This window comes from Schistocerca nitens, chromosome 7 (assembly GCF_023898315.1).
Source record: "Schistocerca nitens isolate TAMUIC-IGC-003100 chromosome 7, iqSchNite1.1, whole genome shotgun sequence".
Classification (NCBI taxonomy): domain Eukaryota; kingdom Metazoa; phylum Arthropoda; class Insecta; order Orthoptera; family Acrididae; genus Schistocerca; species Schistocerca nitens.
This window is the reverse complement of record NC_064620.1, coordinates 30,190,062-30,213,386: the sequence shown is the minus strand read 5'-3', so window position 1 is coordinate 30,213,386 and position 23,325 is coordinate 30,190,062.

Here is a 23,325-nt window from a genome sequence, read left to right as displayed (position 1 = left end):
GATAACGACATCCTCTCGAGTAGTCCCCGCCCGGAGATCCGAATGGGGGACTATTTTACCTCCGGAATATTTTAACTAAGAGGACGCCATCATCATTTAACCATACAGTAAAGCTGCATGCCACCGGGAAAAATTACAGCTGTAGTTTCCCCTGGCTTTCAGCCGTTCGCAGTACCAGCACAGCAAGGCCGTTTTGGTTAGTGCTACAAGGCCAGATCAGTCAATCATCCAGACTGTTGCCCCTGCAACTACTGAAAAGGCTGCTGCCCCTCTTCAGGAACCACACGTTTGTCTGGCCTCTCAACAGATACCCCTCCGTTGTGGTTGCACCTACGGTACGGCAGTCTGTATGGCTGAGGCACACAAGCCTTCCCACCAACGGCAAGGTCCATGGTTCATGGCGGGGGAGGGGGGGGGGTGGAGTATATATAAGTGCGTTGGGTGGAAGTGCTACTCTGGAATGAAGAAGTTAGAAGTTGGCACAAGAGAGGAACTCCTGGCGTATCACATCAGGGCAGTAAGAATGCCATTGAAAAAAAAAAACTTTAAGCAACCTGTTATACCACTGAAGCTGTGTTCAGAGACTGCTGCTGACCTTCCTTCCCTTGTTACAGGCGGTGTGGGACTGGCCTACGCCAGTCGCCGCTGCGGCGTTCCTCCTGGAACTCGAGGCGCGCTCCAGTGGAGTGCAGAGGAGCTGCGGGGGTTCCGGGCTTCCGCACACCGGGGCCGTGAAATGCGACCGCCGGCTCCCCGTGCAGCGGCGGCTGGTACCCCGGCGCTGTGAGCCAGCCGGGCAGCCAGGCAGCTGGCTGTGTTAGCGGGCTGCCCCAGAGGTAAGGGGCGCCTGCCCTGCACGTCGCCCTGTGGATAGCGGCTGTGCCGGCGGAGAGGCGCAGCGCGTGCCTGGATTTACGGACCGTTCCAGGAACTGTTTCCGGCCTTTACGAGAACCTGGAATTTATACGAACGACGTCGTGGTTGTTCTGTTATCAACTACGCTGTACGCGGCGGATTGCCAAGTGAAGCGGTCCGGATTTGACTGCCGCCGGGTGAGGATATTTTCTCCGCACGGGCGATGGGTGTTGTGCAGTTCTTGTGTACGTTCGTATTGTCATCATTGAGATTACACTAATGAGACGGCTGAATGGTCACTTCCCGAAAGTCACTACATAAAGAAAAAAAAAAAAAAAACGCTCCAGTTCCTGAAAGTTGCAGCGTTTGATTTGTTTTGTTTAGGGCGCAAAAGCAACTCAGATTGCGCTTGTCAGAACCTTAGAAAACTAATATGAAAAAGAAGTTAAAAACGACTTACATCCTATACCCACAGTGTTAAATCTGCAGTATTAATGACCCACTATCTCAGAATCTTTGAGAGACAGAGATCTGAAATTTTGGGAACTATAGTTTCACTACTTTTCCGATTGATGAACAACAATCATAGTATACATGTAACTAGTTAGTTGTTGCTGTTGTGGTCTTCAGTCCTGAGACTGGTTTGATGCCGCTCTCCATGTTACCCTATCCTGTGCAAGCTTCTTCATCTCCCAGTACCTACTGCAGCCTACATCCTTCCGAATCTGGTTAGTGCATTAATCTCTCTGTCTCCCTGTACGATTTTTACCTTCCGCGCTGCCCTCCAATACTAAATTTGTGATCCCTTGATGCCTCAGAATGTGTCCTACCAATCGATCCCTTCTTCTAGTCAGGTTGTACCACAAATTTCTATTCAATACCTCCTGATTAGTGATGTGATCTACCCATCTAATCTTCAGCATTCTTCTGTAGCACCACATTTCGAAAGCTTACATGGCTACATTCCATCCAAATACTCTCAGAAACGACTTCCTGGCACTTAAATCTATACTCGATGTCAACAAATTTTTCTTCCTCAGAAACGCTTTCCTTGCCATTCCCAGTCTACATTTTATATCCTCTCTACTTCGACCATCATTAGTTATTTTGCTCTCCAAACAGCAACACTCATTTACTACTTTAAGCGTCTTATTTCCTACTCTAATTCCCTCAGCATCACCCGATTTAATTCGACTACATTCCATTATCGTCATTTTGCTTTTGTTGATGCTCATCTAATATCTTCCTTTCAAGACACTGTCCATTCCGTTCAGGTGCTCTTCCAGGTCCTTTGCTGTCTCTGACAGAACTACAATGTCATCGGCGAACCTCAAGGTTTTAATTTCTTCTCCATGGATTTTAATTCCTACTCCGACTTTTTCCTTAGTTTCCTTTACTGCTTGCTCTATATACAGATTGAATATGACTTTTTTTTTAAAAATATGTTCATTTCTTTTCAAATCCATTTTTGCTTCTGTAAGTAAAAAACTATTATAGCTATAAATATTTGGTGGTTCAGCAGTGCGCAGGCCCGTGTGGCCACGTGGTTCTAGGCGCTTCAGTCTGGAACCGCGCGACCGCTACGGTCACAGGTTCTAATCCTGCCTCAGGCATAGATATGTGCGATGTCCTTAGCTTAGTTAGGTTTAAGTAGTTCTAGGTTCTAGATGACTCATGACCTCAGATGTAAAGTCCCTTAGTGCTGAGAGGCATTTGAACCATTTATTCAGCAGCAGCGGTATACTAAGAGGTAAGATAGTGTAAAATTAGATACATTTACATGTAATAGTTAATGAGATAGTGCAGTAATTACTTAAAAAAATCATTTTCAGGAACTGAAGTTGGAATGTTTCATCTGATGTTAACTCACATGTGGAGGCATGCCAGCTCCTAGAAACAGCCAGGCCCATAATAAGCATTACTTGGACCCACTTCGTGATCATCCTGCAATCCTAAAAGCTCTTTTATTTTCCTGCCTATTTCTTCTTTAGGCATTTGCTCTGCTGCAACCCTAAAAGCTGCTGTATGGAGATGGTATCTGTTCTTTCGGACACATCCGAAAGAACAGATAGCATCAGTGACCATGCAGCTCGTTAGAATGAAATACCGCTAGCTGCATACATGCGTTGATATAACTCAACGGGGACAGTGGAGAACGTGTACCCCGACTGGGACTCAATCCCGGGATTTCCTGCTTACATGGCAGACGCTCTATCCATCTGAGCCACCGAGGACACAGAGGATACTTACTGCGACTACTGGGACTTATCTGGCTGGGACTGCTGGCACGCCTCCCGTGAGACCCACATTCCCCAACGTATTGTCCCGCACTATATTCATAGTGCCCCTGCCCATTATACTCATTACTCGCGGCTTTTTGCCGATTCCCGTAAAAGTTCGGGCACTGTTTGTGCATCCGCACACAAGAAGATGGTCAAATGGCCGGTGAGCCTTCGCTATATACACTCCTGGAAATGGAAAAAAGAACACATTGACACCGGTGTGTCAGACCCACCATACTTGCTCCGGACACTGCGAGAGGGCTGTACAAGCAATGATCACACGCACGGCACAGCGGACACACCAGGAACCGCGGTGTTGGCCGTCGAATGGCGCTAGCTGCGCAGCATTTGTGCACCGCCGCCGTCAGTGTCAGCCAGTTTGCCGTGGCATACGGAGCTCCATCGCAGTCTTTAACACTGGTAGCATGCCACGACAGCGTGGACGTGAACCGTATGTGCAGTTGACGGACTTTGAGCGAGGGCGTATAGTGGCGCATGCGGGAGGCCGGGTGGACGTACCGCCGAATTGCTCAACACGTGGGGCGTGAGGTCTCCACAGTACATCGATGTTGTCGCCAGTGGTCGGAGGAAGGTGCACATGCCCGTCGACCTGGGACCGGACCGCAGCGACGCACGGATGCACGCCAAGACCGTAGGATCCTACGCAGTGCCGTAGGGGACCGCACCGCCACTTTCCAGCAAATTAGGGACACTGTTGCTCCTGGGGTATCGGCGAGGACCATTCGCAACCGTCTCCATGAAGCTGGGCTACGGTCCCGCACACCGTTAGTCCGTCTTCCGCTCACGCCCCAACATCGTGCAGCCCGCCTCCAGTGGTGTCGCGACAGGCGTGAATGGAGGGACGAATGGAGACGTGTCGTCTTCAGCGATGAGAGTCGCTTCTGCCTTGGTGCCAATGATGGTCGTATGCGTGTTTGGCGCCGTGCAGGTGAGCGCCACAATCAGGACTGCATACGACCGAGGCACACAGGGCCAACACCCGGCATCATGGTGTGGGGAGCGATCTCCTACACTGGCCGTACACCACTGGTGATCGTCGAGGGGACACTGAATAGTGCACGGTACATTCAAACCGTCATCGACCCCATCGTTCTACCATTCCTAGACCGGCAAGGGAACTTGCTGTTCCAACAGGACAATGCACGTCCGCATGTATCCCGTGCCACCCAACGTGCTCTAGAAGGTGTAAGTCAACTACCCTGGCCAGCAAGATCTCCGGATCCGTCCCCCATTGAGCATGTTTGGGACTGGATGAAGCGTCGTCTCACGCGGTCTGCACGTCCAGCACGAACGCTGGTCCAACTGAGGCGCCAGGTGGAAATGGCATGGCAAGCCGTTCCACAGGACTACATCCAGCATCTCTACGATCGTCTCCATGGGAGAAGAGCAGCCTGCATTGCTGCGAAAGGTGGATATACACTGTACTAGTGCCGACATTGTGCATGCTCTGTTGCCTGTGTCTATGTGCCTGTGGTTCTGTCAGTGTGATCATGTGATGTATCTGACCCCAGGAATGTGTCAATAAAGTTTCCCCTTCCTGGGACAATGAATTCACGGTGTTCTTATTTCAATTTCCAGGAGTGTATGTATATGAAGATGGTATCTGTTCTTTCGGACATTCGTTGGAAGACTTGTAGAGTGTTGGCTCCTTGAGTGATACCAAGTTGCTCTAGTACCCTAATTCTTCGAGTATCACCACCATTAAACGTTATCGCAGCGTCACAAGCACCCAGACACAGAGTTTCCATTCCTACGAAGATATTTTTTGGTTTGAGGGTCCAAATGACATTACTGAAAGACTCATTTGGGTTTTGCTTTCTACCGTGGAGACGTTTGGAAAGAGGGTAAGGCTCACCTACCTCTCCACATATTGGTTTAACAGCTTCCATCACTGGATATGGTTTGCTATTTTTGTGCCTAAATTATTTATCTCCACCCCCTGCCTGAGATTTGCGGTACTTCCACTGTGAATCAGCACCAGGTGAGCAAAGCCCATGTATACGTGTACAACCTGTGGATAATTTGTGGAAAACGTAGCTGATACTGCTCTCTTCATCCTAGTAGATCACGTGCATTGTTTCTTATTGCCATTCCGTAATATTGCTGGAGTTCATCAATGTTTTTGTCTGTAAGTCTTCATTTACCATTTAGAGTCCCCACGAAACTCATGTGCAGCACCACCATTTCTGTATACACACTGCATCCAACTTATTTATACGAACATTAACATGAATTCGAGGAATAAACAGCTGAAAACCACAGCCTTCTACACTGAATAGTTCCAGTGATAGGTAATTAACGAAGTCAGTGTAGGATGACTGGACTTTCTTACACTTGCACTATTAATTTTGAAATAATAGAAACTACATTTCCAATTGTAATTAATTGGAAAATGATCCATCAAATTAATCAGGATAGAGGAAATATTATTAAGAGATAATAGTCGGAAAATGTCACAATTTTTCTGAGCCATGGCTGGCTTATGTTATGCTTTGCTTTAAACCGTGTTGCTATTCTGTGATAAGTCCTGCGGTTATCGCGATTATGCTGTCACCCTCTCTCTCCACGAGTTGCAGCTGCAGAGTCTATGGATATTCGCACCCGTGTACTATCTTTGGCCTCGTCCTTATAGTTTACAGCTGTGCGGTGTGGGGCCAGTCGGTCGGTTGGCGTGGAGCAGCGAGGAAGTCTCCGTGGCTCGTGACTGGCCGGGCCTGCTGCCGGCGTCCCCGCACGGTCGGAGTGTGAGAGGCTGTTCCCATTTCTATGAGGTCCATGGCTCACTGATCCCGGACACAAAAGTTGAGTCTTTACTTAATCTACCAGCCAGCCCCAACTGTTCACATTGTGTCGTTTGAATTTCGTTGTGGGCTGATGAGACACTTCTGCGAGCAGCAACGTGTGTTTTCAAGTTGGCGAAATTCTAGCTGCCCTCCTATGGAGTTTACCTTAACTTGATTATTTTGAATTTAAGTGCACCAACGCAATCTTCTGCCTTGTTCCATTGAGCTCCCTGTTGTATGCTGGTCGGGTGGAGCGGATGTTACCTTGTCGCTTGGTCCGTTGACTGTCTGTCGGTTGGGTTGCCGTCAGATGGAGAATTTGTTGGCCCGACTGCCTGTCTCACCTGGGCGAGCGTTAGTGTTTGAATTCCAGGCCGACTCCTGGAAACTTCTGAGCGCCGTTTGATGTGCTGCCTTTTCTTATTTGTCGTTGTTGTTTGTTTATGTATGGATTCTAGCCGATTTTAAATTAAAGTGGTTTTGACCTTAAGGCGTGAGATTGTTTGGGCCTTCAGCCCGATTTAAAGAAATTTTAGGATAAGGTCTCCTGACTTTTAAAATTCAGATTCGTGTTTTGAGCCTTAAGTTATTGGCCTTCAGTCAATTTTAAGTTAAAGTTGTTTTGCCCTGAGGGCGTTGGGCCGTCAGCCTAATTTAGAGAAATGTTTTAAGATGAGGCCTTCTGCCTTTTAAAATTCAAATTCTTGTTTTTGAGTCTTAAGTGATTGGCCTTCAGCCGGTTTTAAATCAAAGTCGTTTTGCCCTTGAGGCTTGAGATTGAATGGCGCATTTAGCCGGGAATTAAGTTCTAAGATTAATGTTTGGCTTGCCCTGTTTTTAATGTTTTGTTTATTCTTGTAATGTTTGTCAAATGAATAAAGTAGTATGTTCGAGTCCAACTGACAGACTGACAGCCACTCATTTTGGACCCTTTCCACAAATTAAACTATCTGTCCTGTCCTGCGGGTATAGCAGGGGATCGCATTGTCTAATTTTAACATACGTAACACCCTTAAGCCCAGTCGAGGGAAGGAAATAAGGCTAAGAACAAGGACTTCCACTTGGAGAAATGTTCACAGAATACGCCATAGAGGCAACAGAGGTTCCGAACTAAAGATTAAATGTCCTTCGCCATACTGCTACGATGGATAAAGAGTAAAAATCAGTCGATAGACCGCGTGTCGTTCCCTACACCAGCCAATAACTCAGACGGCAAACAGAAACTAGAACGTAAGACGTTAAAGAAAGGCATTCAGTCAGGAGATGGCGAACCGTATAAGGTTGACGACAATGAGCACATAGAGGTGGGGAGTCACCACCTTGCAAATGGCGATAGTTAAGATGACAGTGCCCAATTCGCAACCTAGGCTAAAACGATCTCCTCGCGGCGAGAGGGCATGGAAGAGGTCGGCCACGCTGCTGCGGGAGGTTTAGTTCCCTGGAGCTTGTTACCGTGAAGGGAAGACCAGTGGTGACGCCAGAGTGACGCCACCTGCCAACAGACGGCAGAATGAGGATCATCAGGAGGAATGTAAGAGCTGGCTGGCCGAGGTAGCAGGACTGCAGCCTTGGCAGCAGCCTCGTTTCCCGTCAGACCGACGTGACCGGGAACCCACATATACGAGGTGCATTCAAGTTGTAAGGCCTCCGATTTTTTTTCTAATTAACTACTCACCCGAAATCGATGAAACTGGCGTTACTTCGCGACGAAATCGCCCTGCAGACGTACACATTTTGCACAACGCTGACGCCATGATTCCATGGCAGCGGCGAAGGCTTCTTTAGGAGTCTGTTTTGACCACTGGAAAATCGCTGAGGCAATAGCAGCACGGGTGGTGAATGTGCGGCCACGGAGAGTGTCTTTCATTGTTGGAAAAAGCCAAAAGTCACTAGGAGCCAGGTCAGGTGCGTAGGGAGCATGAGGAATCACTTCAAAGTTGTTATCACGAAGAAACTGTTGCGTAACGTTAGCTCGATGTGCGGGTGCGTTGTCTTGGTGAAACAGCACACGCGCAGCCCTTCCCGGACGTTTTTGTTGCAGTGCAGGAAGTAATTTGTTCTTCAAAACATTTTCGTAGGATGCACCTGTTACCGTAGTGCCCTTTGGAACGCAATGGGTAAGGATTACGCCCTCGCTGTCCCAGAACATGGACACCATCATTTTTTCAGCACTGGCGGTTACCCGAAACTTTTTTGGTGGCGGTGAATCTGTGTGCTTCCATTTAGCTGACTGGCGCTTTGTTTCTGGATTGAAAAATGGCATCCACGTCTCATCCATTGTCACAACCGACGAAAAGAAAGTCCCATTCATGCTGTCGTTGCGCGTCAACATTGCTTGGCAACATGCCACACGGGCAGCCGTGTGGTCGTCTGTCAGCATTCGTGGCACCCACCTGGATGACACTTTTCGCATTTTCAGGTCGTCATGCAGGATTGTGTGCACAGAACCCACAGAAATGCCAACTCTGGAGGCGATCTGTTCAATAGTTATTCGGCGACCCCCCAAAACAATTCTCTCTAAATTCTCGATCATGTCGTCAGACCGGCTTGTGAGAGCCCGAGGTTGTTTCGGTTTCCTGTCACATGATGTTCTGCCTTCATTAAACTGTCGCACACAAGAACGCACTTTCGACACATCCATAACTCCATCACAACGTGTCTCCTTCAACTGTCGATGAATTTCAATTGGTTTCACACCACGCAAATTCAGAAAACGAATGATTGCACGCTGTTCAAGTAAGGGAAACGTCGCGATTTTAAGTATTTAAAACAGTTCTCATTCTCGCCGCTGGCGGTAAAATTCCATCTGCCGTACAGTGCTGCCATCTCTGGGACGTATTGACAATGAACGCGTCCTCATTTTAAAACAATGCGCATGTTTCAATATGTTTCCAGTCCGGAGAAAAAAAATCGGAGGCCTTAGAACTTGAATGCACCTAGTACACTACTGGCCATTAACATTGCTACACCAAGAAGAAATGCAGATGATAAATGGGTATTCATTGGACAAATATATTATACTAGAACTGACATGTGATTACATTTTTACGCAATTTGGGTGCATAGATCCTGAGAAATCAGTACGCAGAACAACCACCTCTGGCCGGAATAATAACGGCCTTGATACGCCTGGCCATTGAGTCAAACAGAGCTTGGATGGCGTATAAAGGTACAGCTGCCCATGCTGCGTCAAAACGATACCACAGTTCATCGAGAGTAGTGACTGGCGTATTGTGAGGAGCCAGTTGCTTGGCCACCATTGACCAGACGTTCTCAATTGGTGAGAGATCTGGAGCATGTGTTGACCAGGTCAGCAGTCGAACATTTTCTGTATCCAGAAAGGCCCGAAAGGGACCTGCAACATGCGGTCGTGCATTATCCTGCTGAAATATAGGGTATCGCAGGGATTGAATAAGGGTAGAGCCACGGGTCGTAACACGTCTGAATGTAACGTCCACTGTTCAATGTGCCGTCAATAGGAACAAGAGGTGACCGAGACGTGTTACCAATGGCACCCCATACCATCACGCCGGGTGATACGCCAGTATGGCGATGACGAATACACGCTTCCAATGTCCGTTCACGGCGATGTCGTCAAACACGGATGCGACCATCATGATTTTGTAAACAGAACCTGGATTCATCCGAAAAAAAATGACGTTTTGCCATTCGTGCACCCAGGTTCGTCGTTGAGTACACCATTGCAGGCGCTTCTGTCTGTGATGCAACGTCAAGGGTAACCGCAGCCATGGTCTCCGAGCTGATAGTGCATGCAGCTGCAAACGTCGTCGAACTGTTCGTGCAGATGGTTGTTGTCTTGCAAGCGTTCCCATCTGTTGACGCAGGGATTAAGATGTGGCTGCACGATCCGTTACAGCCATGCGGATAAGATGCCTGTCATTTCGTCTGCTAGTCATAAGAGGTAGTTGGGGTCCAGCACGGCTTTCCGTATTACCCTCCTGAACCCACCGATTCCATATTCTGCTAACAGTCATTGGATCCCGACCAACGCGAGCAGCAATGTCGCTATACGATAACCCGCAATCGCGATAGGCTACAATCCGACCTTTATCAAAGTCGGAAACGTGATGGTACACATTTCTCCTCCTTACACGAGGTATCACAACAACGTTTCACCAGGCAACACCGATCAACTGCTGTTTGTGTATGAGAAATCGGTTGGAAACTCTCCTCATGTCAGCACGTTGTAGGTGTCGCCACCGGCACCAGCCTTGTGTGAATGCTCTGAAAAGCTAATCATTTGCATATCACAGCATCTTCTTCCTGTCGGTTAAATTTCGCGTCTGTAGCACGTCATCTTTGTTGTATAGCATTTTTAATGGCCAGTGGTGTAGTTACAGCGTAGTGTGACGTTATGTCTGGCTGCACACGATTTGGTTTTGCTGTTTATGATAGTGCTCGGAGCAGTAATGCCTACAATTTCTTGGGGCCATGTAACATTGTAATTTGTAATGTTAAAAGCCAAGATCGCTTAATGTGGAGCAGTTTATTTCATGACCGGTGCCGGCGGTAACTAGCTGCTATCTTCAAATTCTCAGATCAACAACGAACGGACAGAATATCGGTAGTCTAGAAATCTGCATGATCGAACAACAATTACACACAAGGAACCATGTTATCCGAATAATAAAAATCACATATGTTCCAGAAATGGAGCTACACATCAGTCTCGCCGAGATACTGAGAACATGCTCTAATTACAACAATTATATTTCATAAACCGTGAGCTGTATTATTATGATTGAGGCATTTTCTCAGACTGACTGAGAGACTGATGTGTAGTTACATTTCTGGGAGGTATGTAATTTGTGTTATTCAGATTATATGGCTCCTTACGTGTAATTGTTGTATGATCATGCATATTACTTCCTTAACCTTATTCTGTCCGTAGATTGTAGATCTGAGAATCTGAAGACAACAGTTAGTTTCTGTCGAAACTGGTCATGAAATAAACTATTTCACATCAAGTGGTTTTGGCTTCTCATATTACAAATTTCCACAGGTACACAAGCCACAATGATTCTCATGTTTTAGAGTATGAAACAATTATTTTCTTTTTGCTGCAAGTTCGTTTATCGTCATTTGAGGAAGCCAACTTCTGTTAGTCTGCTGAATGTTTTGTCCATTCTCAAGGAATATTTTACAAAGGGCGTCCAGAAAGGTTTGCACAGTCGTCTCTAATTTTTGTATTTTGTGCACGAGGAGAGTGAAATTTTTTGTGAACATACTTGGAACATTTAGCTATACATTGAACCTACTCAGTGAAACCTCCATCAGCTGTGACGCATCTGGCCCAACGTTATTTCCATGACGTGCATGGACTTTGGTAAAATTCTGGGGATTGACTTTTCACCATTGCCTGGCGCAGGAAATAAGTTCTTTCTCACTATCAAATGTTTTCCCGCGCAGGTGGGCCTTCAGACGACCAAAGAGGTAAAAATCAGACGGAGCCAAGTCTGGGCTGTAGGGAGGATTAGGAACAATTTTCCAACCCATATTCCTGATTTTCTCCTGCGTCATAAGGGCTGTTGGGGTTTGGCATTGCCATGGTGTAGTTTGTTGAGCTGACCCTGAAATTGTGGTCTGTGGGTCTTGATGGCACGTCACAGCCTGTGGAATGACCAACAGTAATGGTCCCCCTTAATTGTGGAGCCAGGTCCCAAACATTCAATGAAAATGACACCATAGTGATTCCAGAAGAAGTAGACCATCACCTTTCGGCCTGCTGTTCGTGAAAGTCTTGGTTTCTTCTTCCGAGGGGCACCCGGATGACGCCACTCCATGAATTGGGTTTTGCTCTCAGGTTCGGACAAAAACAGCTATGTTTCATCCTGGGTAATGACGCTGTCAAAACACTATTTCCACTCTTCAGTAAAGGCCTTCATGAGACGCTCGCACACATTCTTGCTCATCGTTTTCATTTCTCTTGTCAATAATCTAGGCAGCCAACGTACACAGATTTTTCTATACCGTAGTGACTGTACCAGTGATAGTACACTACCCAATGACAAACGAGTCATTTCAGCAAGCTGTCGTGTCGTCACAAAATGGCTCTGAGCACTATGGGACTTAACTTCTGAGGTCATCAGTCCCCTAGAACTTAGAACTAGTTAAACCTAACTAACCTAAGGACATCACACACATCCATGCCCGAAGCAGGATTCGAACCTGCGACCGTAGCGGTCGCGCGGTTCCAGACTGTAGCGCCCAGAACCGCTCGGCCACCCCGGCCGGCCGTGTCGTCACACATCTTGTAAGTAGGCTGTTTAGGTTTTTTTATTGGCAACGCCACCTCTGTATGAAAATCACTGGCTGTGCTGTGTGCAGTCTGTGGCTGCTTTGCATTGTTGTAATACTCGCCATTGTAGTGTTAGGCAGCTGGCTGTGAACAGCGCGTAGCGTTGCGCAGTTGGAGGTGAGCCGCCAGCAGTGGTGGATGTAGGGAGAGAGATGGCGGAGTTTTGAAATTTGTCATGAACTGCTATATATATTATGACTATTAAGGTAAAAACATTGTTTGTTCTCTATTAAAATCTTTCATTTTGCTAACTATGCCTATCAGTAGTTAGTGCCTTCAGTAGTTTGAATCTTTTATTTAGCTGGCAGTAGTGGCGCTCTCTTTATTGCACTAGCTCGAGTAACCAAGATTTTTGTGAGGTAAGTGATTTGTGAAACGTATAGGTTAATGTTAGTCAGGGCCATTCTTTTGTATGGATTTTTGAAAGTCAGATTGCGTTGCGCTAAAAATATTGTGTTTCAGCTTAAGCACAGTCATGTATAATTGTTCTAAGGGGACGTTTCAATCTGTCATTTTGGATGATTTGATCAATCGTCTCATTCACATCACTCACTGCCGTCGATGGTCTACCGCACCGTACATTTTCCAGTAGAGAAATGACCTTCTTTAAACCTCTGCAACCACCTCTGGATACTGCTGCGATCCACTGTGTCCTCCCCATAAAAAGGAGCAACTTCCTGTGAATCGATGTGGCAGAGTCATCGCCGGTCTTGAAGAGGAACTCCATCACCGATCGTTGTCGCAGCCTGACATCTACTTCACGGTCCATTATGGCTCACCTGTGAATAAAAGAAAATACTTTTATGTATCAACTTATAGCTAAATGTTCCAAGTATGTTCACAAAAAATTTCACTCTCCTCCTGCAAAAAAATAAAAAGATTAGAGACGACTGTGCAAAACTTTTTGAAGGACCTTTGTATGTTCAGTTTATGGAGATATTAATTTTACTACCTTAAGCCCGTCGTAGATATTCACTTTTCGTCACTTTTCTTTTCGTTCAGTAATCGATATTAGCAACTAATGCTTCAAAAGTATTTTCATTTAATGTTTAAAATTATATAGGGTGTTCACAATACCTATAGCTGGCTACTACAGGTTAATAAGGAAACCACATCCTATAATGTACAGTTCGGATGTAAAATAAGTTTGGACACAGGATCACTTTCAAATCTCCAGCTCGACAGTACGGCACGCTATGGTCGAGCTGCACAATATATCGAGGAAGCTTCCAGTGTCGCCTCACTCCATCACGTTCGGAACTGTGAGGGTTGACTCTTGTGCCCCACGGCCACACACGAGGGTTTGTGAACCGAGTGTTTGAAAGCATGTGTTCAGACACACCTTGTGCAGCAAACTGGACAGTCGAAACGTGGAGCAACTTCTGTAGACCTGTTTGGTCAGAGCTCATTGTATCCGCCCGAGTTTTGGAAATTTATGGTAATGTTCAAATGTGTGTGAAGCCCTATGGGACCAAACTGCTGAGGGTCACCGGTCCCTAGACTTACACACTACTTAAACTAACTTATGCTAATAACAACACTGCTACGGTCGCAGGTTCGAATCCTGCCTCGGGCATGGATGTGTGTGATGTCCTTAGGTTAGTTAGGTTAAAGTCGTTCTAAGTTCTAGGGGACTGATGACCACAGCAGTTGAGTCCCATAGTGCTCAGAGCCATTTGAACCATTTGAATAACAACACAAACACCCATGCCCGAGGGAGGACTCTAAACTCCGGCGGGAGGGGCCGCGCAGTCCGTCCATGGCGCCTCAAACCGCTCGGCAATTCCGCGCGGCCACGGACTACAAGATCCACCTTAATTTTTAAGCAACTTTTTCAATAACCTTTTTTTACCATTTTTACTATTAGACTGCAAAGCCAGGCTTAAAAAATTTCTTGGTTATTAAAACAAAACTGATTTTTAAGCGCCCTAAAATCGTCACCTGAACTTTCTTCTTCTTGTTCTTCCTCTTCGTCGTCATCGTCCTCTTCAGGTATAAGGTGGTCTTCACTGCCATCGAGAGCGTTTCTTGAAAGACTTAACAATAACGTCTTCTCTCACTCTAGACCCTGACTGTTTTATCCACTGATACACTTCATCTACATCTACATCTACATACATACTCCGCAATCCACCTCGTACCACAACTAGCATCTTCTCTCCCTGTTCCACTCCCAAACAGAACGAGGGAAAAATGACTGCCTATATGCCTCTGTACGAGCCCTAATCTCTCTTATCTTATCTTTGTGGTCTTTCCGCGAAATATAAGTTGACGGCAGTAAAATTGTACTGCAGTCAGCCTCAAATGCTGGTTCTCTAAATTTCCTCAGTAGCGATTCACGAAAAGAACGCCTCCTTTCCTCTAGAGACTGCCACCCGTGTTCCTGAAGCATTTCCGTAACACTCGCGTGATGATCAAACCTACCAGTAACAAATCTAGCAGCCCGCCTCTGAATTGCTTCTATGTCCTCCCTCAATCCGATCTGATAGGGATCCCAAACGCTCGAGCAGTACTCAAGAATAGGTCTGATTAGTGTTTCATAAGCGGTCTCCTTTACAGATGAACCACATCTTCCCAAAATTCTACCAGTGAACCGAAGACGACTATCCGCATTCCCCACAACTGCCATTACATGCTTGTCCCACTTCATATCGCTCTGCAATGTTACGCCCAAATATTTAATTGATGTGACTGTGTCAAGCGCTTCACTACTAATGGAGTATTCAAACATTACGGGATTCTTTTTCCTATTAATCTGCATTAATTTACATATATCTATATTTAAAGTTAGCTGTCATTCTGTACACCAATCACAAATCTTGTCCAAGTCATGTTGTATCCTCCTACAGTCACTCAAGGACGACATCTTCCCGTACACCACAGTATCATCAGCAAACAGCCGCATATTGCTATCCACCCTATCCAAAAGATCATTTATGTAGATAGAAAGCAACAGCGGACGTACCACACTTCCCAGGGGCACTCCAGATGATACCCTCACCTCCGATGAACACTCACCATCGAGGACAACGTACTGGGTTCTATTACTTAAGAAGTCTTCGAGCCCCTCACATACTTGGGAACCAATCCCATATGCTCGTACCTTAGTTAGGTGTCTGCAGTGGGGCACCGAATCAAACGCCTTCCGGAATTCAAGGAATGTGGCATCCGTCTGATACGCTTCATCCATGGTTCGCAAGATATCATGTGAAAAATGGGCGAGTTGCGTTTCGCAGGAGCGATGCTTTCTAAAGCCGTGCTGATGCATGGACAGCAACTTCTCTGTCTCAAGGAAATTCATTATATTCGAACTGAGAATATGTTCGAGAATCCTGCAACAAACCGATGTTAAGGATATTGGTCCGTAATTTTGAGGATCCGTCCTTCTACCCTTCTTATATACAGGCGTCACCTGCGCTTTTTTCCAGTCGCTCGGGACTCTACGTTGGGCAAGAGATTCGCGACAAATGCAAGCTAAGTAAGGAGCCAATGCAGTAGAGTGTCACGGGTATGATACGAGAGTGGGGGAGGTAGTCATTGAAACAAAGGCGTTTTTCGTTGCTGCGAGACCTTTTCATGAGATTTCAACCTCGAACGTTCTCCTTCGAAAGTGAAAATATTTTGTTGGCACCCACCTACTTAGGGAGAAATGGTAATTGTGGTATCGATAGGTACGATGCCACTGCTTAGGTTGGCACTACGACAGACACCGACGACAGCGCCCTCTAGCCGGCGCTGGGGAGCTCTACGGGCACCGCTACAGCCTCGCCCCATTTCATCAGGTGCAGCCAGCCAGGACACTTCGCTTCAGCATCGCACCTACGTAAAAAGTTATGTAATATGTTTGCATATGTTACGAGGGCAGTTCAATAAGTAATGCAACACATTTTTTTTCTCGGCCAATTTTGGTTGAAAAAACCGGAAATTTCTTGTGGAATATTTTCAAACATTCCCGCTTCGTCTCGTATAGTTTCATTGACTTCCGACAGGTGGCAGCGCTGTACGGAGCTGTTAAAATGGCGTCTGTAACGGATGTGCGTTGCAAACAACGGGCAGTGATCGAGTTTCTTTTGGCGGAAAACCAGGGCATCTCAGATATTCATAGGCGCTTGCAGAATGTCTACGGTGATCTGGCAGTGGACAAAAGCACGGTGAGTCGTTGGGCAAAGCGTGTGTCATCATCGCCGCAAGGTCAAGCAAGACTGTCTGATCTCCCGCGTGCGGGCCGGCCGTGCACAGCTGTGACTCCTGCAATGGCAGAGCGTGCGAACACACTCGTTCGAGATGATCGACGGATCGCCATCAAACAACTCAGTGCTCAACTTGACATCTCTGTTGGTAGTGCTGTCACAATTGTTCACCAGTTGGGATATTCAAAGGTTTGTTCCCGCTGGGTCCCTCGTTGTCCAACCGAACACCATAAAGAGGAAAGGAGAACCATCTGTGCGGAATTGCTTGCTCGTCATGTGGGTGAGGGTGACAATTTCTTGTCAAAGATTGTTACAGGCGATGAAACATGGGTTCATCACTTCGAACCTGAAACAAAACGGCAATCCCCCGGAGTGGCGCCACACCCACTCCCCTACCAAGAAAAAGTTTAAAGCCATACCCTCAGCCGGTAAAGTCGTGGTTACAGTCTTCTGGGACGCTGAAGGGGTTATTCTGTTCGATGTCCTTCCCCATGGTCAAACGATCAACTCTGAAGTGTATTGCGCTACTCTTCAGAAATTGAAGAAACGACTTCAGCGTGTTCGTAGGCACAAAAATCAGAACGAACTTCTCCTTCTTCATGACAACACAAGACCTTACACAAGTCTTCGCACCCGAGAGGAGCTCACAAAACTTCAGTGGCCTGTTCTTCCCCATGCACCCTACAGCCCCGATCTCGCACCGTCGGATTTCCATATGTTTGGCCGAATGAAGGACGCAATCGCTGGGACGCACTACGCGGATGATGAAGAAGTTATTGATGCAGTACGACGTTGGCTCCGACATCGACCAGTGGAATGGTACCGTGCAGGCATACAGGCCCTCATTTCAAGGTGGCGTAAGGCCGTAGTATTGAATGGAGATTACGTTGAAAAATAGTGTTGTGTAGCTAAAAGATTGGGGAATAACCTGGTGTATTTCAATGCTGAATAAAACAACCCCTGTTTCAGAAAAAAAATGTGTTGCATTACTTATTGAACTGCCCTCGTATCCGCTAGTAAAGGTGCTTTAACTGTGTCTGCAGTACCGAGAGGTTAGTACCTTTTCCTGTTCCTACCCACGCGCCGTAGTAAGATAAGAGAAATCAGAGCTCTCATGGGAAGTTCGTTTTTCACGCGCTCTGCCAGAGAGTAGAACGATAACAAAGTAGTGTGAAAGTGGTTCGATGAATGTCGGGCAGTTAAATGTGAACAGCAGAGTAGGCTCGTAGATATAATTGCACTACAATGAACTGTTCTCGTTTACGATGGAGACAGAGGTCGGCAACAGAGAACGGCGGGATCTGCTGGCTGTTGCTTTTATTTGCGGCGGAGGCGGCTCAACAGCTTCGGCCGCTGCAAAGAAGTTTCTGCTGCCTGTATGTTGCGAAGCTCGACATGAAACAGAAAAAAGGCGAAGACACCTACAAAATATATGTTTCATATGATTTTGTAATACACTAATAAAATAATTTAGATACATAAAAAATCGATTTAACGTACGAGTGCGTGTTGATAAGTATTTGCCTCCGGACTTATTTATGTGAAAACTCTTTCAGCTGTTTAAATGAAACGAACGTTATCGACATTCTACATTCTTATTCTTCATATCGACGTATTTATTTCCCAACATATTCACCATGGCGGTTAACACATTTCTTCCAAAGAAAGGCCGGTACTTTGATGCAGTCACTGTAGAATGTTCGACTTTGTAGACAGAGCCATAACTTTACCTCTGTTTGCACCGCTTCGTCACTGAGAAAGTGAAGTCCTCGAAGGTGTGCTTTAAGTTTTGGAAACAGTCGTCACTGAACGGAGGATGATCGATGACAGTGAACAAAAGACGGTGGATTGTGGCAGATGTCGCAGCGCTCGTGTGTGGTCAGGCATTGTCAGGTTGAAAGTGTTGTGTATGAGGCGGAACTATGGGCCTCATGGAAAGAGGGTGAACCGGCTGAGTCACGCAATTTGCCTCTTCGTCTGATCACGAGATGTGGCCATTGCAAGCGTTGATCACGTAGGGTGACGTGAGGATCAATGAACTATACTTGACGGGATATATGTGGAACATCTTAGGCGATTATAAAGTTAGTAGACAGGAATACAAGTAAATAGTTAGCTTTAATTCAGCATCAGCGGTGGACGTCGATCTTGACTTTGTACAATAACATTTACAAGTGCAGTTACAGTCCGAACTGCGAATACTCCCTTACAATTCTGATTGCTTCACACATATAGATCAATTTGGTAATGCATAAACTGTATGTGGCGCCTGGCTAGGTCGTAGCTACTGAGTTTGCTGAAGGCTATGCTAACTATCGTCTCTGCAAATGAGATGTATGAAGCTATGACGAATGAACCATTCCTATTAAAGTCGGCTGTACAACTGGCCAGTGCGCCAGCTTATCACTTAAGACCAGCCGAGTGGCGGCGCTCGGTCTGCTAGCGTCGACAGTGGCGACTCGCGGGTCCGATGTGTACTGAGGGACCGCAGCCGCTTTGAAGCCTACAACCTAGCCACTGTGGTGCCTTGCGGTGACACCACAGAAAGAGAGGGTGCTCCATGCGTGGCCGAACTCTTCGAACGCGAAAGTCGATTTCAACTGGCCGTTTCTCAAGCACCGACATACACTCCTGGAAATTGAAATAAGAACAACGCGAATTCATTGTCCCAGGACGGGGAAACTTTATTGACACATTCCTGGGGTCAGATACATCACATGATCACACTGACAGAACCACAGGCAACAGAGCATTCACAATGTCGGCACTAGTACAGTGTATATCCACCTTTCGCAGCAATGCAGGCTGCTATTCTCCCATGGAGACGATCGTAGAGATGCTGGATGTAGTCCTGTGGAACGGCTTGCCATGCCATTTCCACCTGGCGCCTCAGTTGGACCAGCGTTCGTGCTGGACGTGCAGACCGCGTGAGACGACGCTTCATCCAGTCCCAAACATGCTCAATGGGGGACAGATCCGGAGATCTTGCTGGCCAGGGTAGTTGACTTACACCTTCTAGAGCACGTTGGGTGGCACGGGATACATGCGGACGTGCATTGTCCTGTTGGAACAGCAAGTTCCCTTGCCGGTCTAGGAATGGTAGAACGATGGGTTCGATGACGGTTTGGATGTACCGTGCACTATTCAGTGTCCCCTCGACGATCACCAGTGGTGTACGGCCAGTGTAGGAGATCGCTCCCCACACCATGATGCCAGGTGTTGGCCCTGTGTGCCTCGGTGATATGCAGTCCTGATTGTGGCGCTCACCTGCACGGCGCCAAACATGCATACTACCATCATTGGCACCAAGGCAGAAGCGACTCTCATCGCTGAAGACGACACGTCTCCATTCGTCCCTCCATTCACACCTGTCGCGACACCACTGGAGGCGGGCTGCACGATGTTGGGGCGTGAGCGGAAGACGGCCTAACGGTGTGCGGGACCGTAGCCCAGCTTCATGGAGACGGTTGCGAATGGTCCTCGCCGATACCCCAGGAGCAACAGTGTCCCTAATTTGCTGGGAAGTGGCGGTGCGGTCCCCTACGGCACTGCGTAGGATCCTACGGTCTTGGCGTGCATCCGTGCGTCGCTGCGGTCCGGTCCCAGGTCGACGGGCACGTGCACCTTCCGCCGACCACTGGCGACAACATCGATGTACTGTGGAGACCTCACGCCCCACGTGTTGAGCAATTCGGCGGTACGTCCACCCGGCCTCCCGCATGCCCACTATACGCCCTCGCTCAAAGTCCGTCAACTGCACATACGGTTCACGTCCACGCTGTCGCGGCATGCTACCAGTGTTAAAGACTGCAATGGAGCTCCGTATGCCACGGCAAACTGGCTGACACTGACGGCGGCGGTGCACAAATGCGGCGCAGCTAGCGCCATTCGACGGCCAACACCGCGGTTCCTGGTGTGTCCGCTGTGCCGTGCGTGTGATCATTGCTTGTACAGCCCTCTCGCAGTGTCCGGAGCAAGTATGGTGGGTCTGACACACCGGTGTCAATGTGTTCTTTTTTCCATTTCCAGGAGTGTAGTTACGTTACAACCACCACGTTAAACGCTGCAATTCGGAGCCCTCTAGGGGCAGAGGGCGGCAAATAAGTAGACATGAAGAATAAAGATGAAGAATCTTAACAACGTTTATTTTATTTAAAAAGCTGGAGTAGTTTTCACTCATATTCGGAGGCATTAGTTTTCAGCGCGACCTCGAAGGTTTCTGTGCTGTTGTCTTTCAAAAAGATAATCTAAGACTGCATGTTGCTCGTGCTATCCTGACCTAACCCGAAAAAAAAAGGTGTTCGATCGTTTCTTTGGCCATCTCGTTCTCCGGACCTACCATGGACTCAGTAAAGCCCCCATTGGTTGTTTCTATACTGTATTTCATCCAAGATCAGTTCAGATCACTACCTAGCAGCGTTGGAGCTCTTGTTTCTTCAGATGTGGTAGCTCTGTGTAGCAAATTTCACTTCCTCCCTATCCCCAGTTCACAATGAAATTTAAACATGTATTCTTCGCACTATACTGTAAACGCACAATAAGTAAAATTTATTTATTTTCTAATGTCTGCGTTACTGCATTTTTGCTGACCAGCAGTCTACTTTCTCCTCTTTTTAACATTTACAATAAAACAAGGATGTCAATTTTCCGCATACTGTGTCTCTTCTTTCATGGCCCTAGTTCAGGGTACCAAAGAGTATCATATTCTGTCCGAGAAGGTGTTCTGTTGCTCACTCAACCCTTTTACGCACCTTTCTTGTACGTCGCTCTTTGTAGGTAAGTGACTACTTGCAGAAGGGACTGTAGTTGGTCCAAGAAGATAGTAACTGGAAAGGCGATATCTGTAATGTACGGAACTGAATAATGGTCCCACGCCCGGTTTCCCGGGTTCGATTACCGGCGGGGTCAGGGATTTTCTCTGCCTCGTGATGGCTGGGTGTTGTGTGCTGTCCTTAGGTTAGTTAGGTTTAAGTAGTTCTAAGTTCTAGGGGACTGATGACCATAGATGTTAAGTCCCATTGTGCTCAGAGCCATTTTAGCCTGAATAATGGTTTCAGCAGCATTACCTGTAGCAACTGGTTGCGCTTTATCTCGAACAGGCACCTAAATTCACAACATCCGTTAATGTTTCGTACGAAATTTCCCGGCGATGCTCTCGCCCGACTGATGATTAGACAAAACCAGTCAGTGAGTTTCTCTGAAATAGCTCATCCTAATGGATCGGTCATCAGGCGTAATTTGCTTCGTATGTTCTTTCTGTTGACCTTGAGCTGGACAAAGATGTAGAAAAGTGCGTTCCGGAGTAACTGGAATGAACATACTGTGCGTCATTATATTCTCGTATTGTAATTATGTAATTACAAGGTACGTATGAGGGGCAGTCAAATGAAGTCTCTACAGCTGGACCATGGAATGGTTCCATTCGAATCACGTCATGTGTTAAGCTATTGATCTCACTGAGAGAAGAGAGAGTCAATTCGTCTCATGTAGGTCACGTTCGGTCGATGACCGATCCACAACCACACCCACTCTTTAAGTTCCTCATCTGACTGAGACAGACCTCCACGAATGGCTTTCTTCAATCACCAACGTTGTCAAAATCACACGGTGAACGATCTGGGCTGTACGGAGGATGTTGCAGTGTTTCCCAAACGAATCGCTGAAGCGTAACCTTCGTCCAGTTGGCAGTGAACGATTCGGGACGTACGGAGGATGTTGCAGTGTTTCCCAAATAAACGCAGAAGCATAGCCTTCGTCCAGTTGGCTGTGTGAGGGCGGGAGGTATCGTGCAACTTCGACTGCAGGGGTCCGCAGCTCGTCGAGTTCCTCTATCGTGGAACCACAATCGATGCGTAGGGCTATGAACTCACATTGCAGAGACTGCGACGCGCCATAAAGTGAAGACGCCCAGGAATGATGTCGGACGGAATAATCCTGTTGCACTATAACTGCTGCCCCGACAATGCAAATTGGATGAAGACCACATTCCAGCGATTGATTGGAAAATTCTGTGACTTTCAGTCCGACAAGGAAATGCAACAGTTTGAACCGAGCGTGGCTCGTGTTCGTGCCATCTCTTCAAAAATGATTCAAATGGCTCTGAGCACTATGGGACTTAACATCCATGGTCATCAGTCCCCTAGAACTTAGAACTACTTAAATCTAACTAACCTAAGGACAGCACACAACACCCAGTCATCACGAGGCAGAGAAAATCCCTGACCCCGCCGGGAATCGAACCCGGGAACCCTGGCGTGGGAAGCGAGAACGCTACCGCACGACCACGAGCTGCGGACGTGTGCCATCTCTTATTTAACACCCTGTTTTCACCGTAATGCCGCCTCGTTATGTTAATTTTCAATTAATGGTGTCACTGAGTTGCTGCCTTGCCTGCCCGTGAGTGGCAGCAGCAGCGCTTATCGATATACGCCCTGCCGTATTATCTTTGCTGGACTGCTATTACTTCCTGGTCGTCGTGTGTGGTCCAAGGAGTTGGAACGCGCCAGCAGTGGAGTTCGGACCTGGTAGTCGGACAGTTGGGACGTGGCAGAAGTTCGGTCGGGTTGGAGCGGCAGTGAGGTTCCGATAGCCATGACTCGTCCGACCGTTTCTGGCACATATGGCTGGGGACGGTCTTGGTTGATCGTCGGTTGGTCGTCTTACCGGACGACGTGTATTTGCTCGCCGATCGCTTATGGGATGGCGGTGTGTGTCTCAACTCGTGGTTCGTCCTGGTGGTTGCACCGTCACTGCTTTTAGCATTGGTCGCGTTCTTCGAACAAGTGTTTGTGAAATTTTGTGTAGCCTGTGATATTCACTGTGGTGTGCGTACTGTAAGACCTTCGGTACACACACCATCAGATTATTTGACTTGT